Source organism: Pteropus alecto, unplaced genomic scaffold (genome assembly GCF_000325575.1).
Source record: "Pteropus alecto unplaced genomic scaffold, ASM32557v1 scaffold98, whole genome shotgun sequence".
Taxonomy (NCBI): Eukaryota; Metazoa; Chordata; class Mammalia; order Chiroptera; family Pteropodidae; genus Pteropus; species Pteropus alecto.
Genome location: NW_006443570.1, coordinates 6110789 through 6114234, shown reverse-complemented (window position 1 = coordinate 6114234; position 3446 = coordinate 6110789).

Genomic DNA, 3446 nt, shown 5'->3' with positions numbered 1-3446 from the left:
TGTACATACTGGGATGCCGTAGGAACATGGGACTGGAGGATAGATTGGGAAGTTAAGGTTTATATGCCATCTTGAACCAAGGAAAAGGGGGATGCGTGTTGGGACTTTAAAGGGCAGGAAGGCAATTCTCATGGAGATGGAAAAACAAATGTTTGGTAAAAGTTTGCTAGGCCATCTTTAACAATGGGACACAGGCAGGACTTTGATCAAAAGGTCCTTGCTAGGTTTCTTCCTGTCTATCAATCACACTTAGTTCATATGAAACTATAGTTATCTATAATAATATCTCCCATTCTGGAACAGATCCTCTGTCTAAATTCTTTCAGTCAGAGGTGGGTAATTTCAAAAGTTTTTTCTGAATCTTTTGTTACTTAAAAATAATCAGTTTAAAATAATACTCATAAAAGGCATATTTTGGGGTGGCAAACTCTGCTTCTCATCACCAAGCACATTCTAGTTTGTAAGGGGTGGCAAATCACTTATCATTTTACACTGCCTTACTGGGAGGGCCTTGTGTCTGGGAGCCTTCTTTTCTTCTTTCAGAAGAAAGATATCCTCTCTTCTCATGTGGGAAAATGGAGTTCGTGAAACTAGAGAAATTGATTCACGTAGAAATAACCGTAAAAGTTCCAGAAGGCTAGACAAACAACAGGACTAGTAATTTTAGTCTTCCAGTGATTATAGTTATTGCACTTAGGAAGAAACTCCTCCCTTCCTGCCCTCAATCACTCCTCCCCTCTGCTGCTCCATAACTGCCCTCACTATTTTTGCAAGGCCAAAGACTCTCTTAAAATGGAATTTCCTTTCTTTTAGGAACTAAGAGTAAACATTTACTCTAAAGTCCACAACATGACCTGTTTTCCTGAATGACTCTTAGTCTTTAACAATAATCTCAGCCCTTGGGGTTAGAGGTGGGTGCTGGGAATTTATTTAGACTGTTGAGTATAGGAGGTACTATGACTGCCTACGTAATTAGGAGTAGACTAACGGTCCTCTATCTCAAGGCCCTCTCTCTGGTCTTTCACTCTCACCAACGAAAGTTTTAGAATTGCAAGAGATCCTTTACAGAGTCTATAACACACTTTTTCATTATGCAGATGAAGAAGCTGAGGCTCATAGACCCTTATTGCAACGATTAACAGCCAGTAGATACAGCACTCAGTAACTATTTGCTTTATTGTTTCTGGCCTAAGTTCAAAATGACCACTCCATATTAGAATACAAGTTTCCCAATTTAAAGACTGTTTGCTTTCCACGCTATCACACTGAGTTATGCACTCCATTTGGTTTAATATAAAGTCATTATAGCCATAAATTTAATTCTTAACAGCTTTATTGAGATATAATTCACATACCATACAATTCGCCTATTTAAAGTGTATAATTCAATGGCTTTTAGTATATTCAGAGTTGTGTATCCATTGCCACAATCAATTTTAGAATATTCTCATTACCCCTAAAAGAAACCCTATACCCATTAGCGGTCATTCTTATTTTCCCTCATTCTCCCCTGCTAGCCTTAGGCAACCACTAATCTTTCATATGTGGTCCTTTGTGGCTTCTTTTACAAAGTATAATATTTTCAAGGTTCATTCACGTTGTAGCATGTACTTCATTTTTTAATTGCTGAATAATAAATATTCCATTATATGCATATGCCATATTTCATTTATCTATTCAATAGTTGATGAATAACCAGCTGAATTTTATTTTAAACAAATGTGATCTCTGATAGCTAGTAGAAGCTTAAAATCTAGACATAAATATATATCTCATATATTTCTGTTGAATTTATACTTAAAGAAGCATACTTATCATGAAGACTTTATTATAATATCATACCTAAAATCAACAATTTTTTTCTCTAAGTTTTCCGATGTATATGATTACCTTGTGGAAAGACAAAATAAAGCCCTGCCCTAAGTTTTCCTGTTCCTGCGACTCACAGGAAAATAGAGGCATATATAGAGATTGCCTAAGTGACAGCCCTTAAGAAGAGATAAAGGAGAAAAGATCCAGAGCAAGACTCTTTTTGTCTGGTTTCAAATGTGGTTTAGAAGCGAAAGGGCATTTGGAGTTTCACACCCAACCAGGCGTTCAGCATTCCTAAGACCTAAGACCATGTATATATATGTATATATGTATATATACACAAACAGTATAAGGGTTGGATGTGGGGTGAGTGAGAAAAGGGTGCAGGACAGGCCGCAAATTCAGGCCCGTCTGACCTCATGAGGCTTAGTATTTTCATTTTTGTCTTTCTGAATTTATAGGTTGGCCCTCACTCAACTTCCTTACTGTTTTTGCGGGTCTCCAGGTGGGTCCATATTTGGAGACTTTGAGGGACTAGTTCGTGCTTGGTAGAACTTGAAATTGTAAACACAAAGTTGAGGATATTTGTGATCCTGGGAGGTGGGCGATTCCTCCACAGTAAACCGTTGATTATCCAAGTCCTGCCTTCCCGATCCCCTTTCTCCCCTCCCCCCTTCTTATACGAGTCAAGCCGCAGTACTCCTGAGTCACCTGCGGCGGGGAGAAGGGGCTTTTGGGAGCGTCTTCCGCTCGATTTTTAGAAGCTAGATGAGAACACCGGGAAGCGATGCTTGACTCAGCCCGCCCCAGGCTTGGGCGTTGTGTCATTCCCCACACGTGATGCCTTCCCAGGCAGCGGAAACCTCACGTATCATGGGACTTTTCACCCTAGTGATTCCACCCCTCTCCCTCTCTATTCCCCAACCCCCCACTTCCCCGTTCCGCCCTCACTTCAGAGACTAGAAGAGGAAAGGAGGGTGGATGGAACCAGGAAATGCCACTCTCCTAAGTTGGCCGGGAGAAGCAGAGAAACTCAGTGTTTGGGAAAGTACCAGGACGTAGCGTTACAATTTTACCCTTCTCCAGAATGCTTTGCACTTCCTCCGTTTATGTATCCTACTTTCATTATCCTAGATGTATCCTATCCGAGGCCCCCTTATCACTTAGACAGACCTTGTCCTAGTTGTTTTCTCTGTTTCCTACTTTTCTCTGAGCCTGGAATTCTTAATCAGTACTGGTTTGAGTCTCCAATCAGCCTCCTTCCCTGTTTTAGCTCCGTGACCTTGAGTGAACCAAAACTTTTCTGGGCCTACTTTCCTAGTCTGTGAAACGGAGGCCAAGCGTTTGTCTACCTCACTGCACCCGTTGTGAGGAACAAATGAGAAAGCCCTTTGTGAGCTGTAAAAAAGCAATAGAAATGTTAGCTATGTTAATTCTGGACGGCTAGTGAGGCTTCCAAAACCCCTCCCTTTCCTTTGGGACCCGCCCTGCAAACCCTGTCTGGAGCTGACAGTCTTCAACACCCTTCTCTCGCAGTCTTTCTTATTGGCGAACGCGCCGTTCGCGCGGCGCCAAGTGTTGACGCCCGGCCCCGCCTCCGCCGGCGCAGGATGACGCGCTGGCCCCGCCCCTGG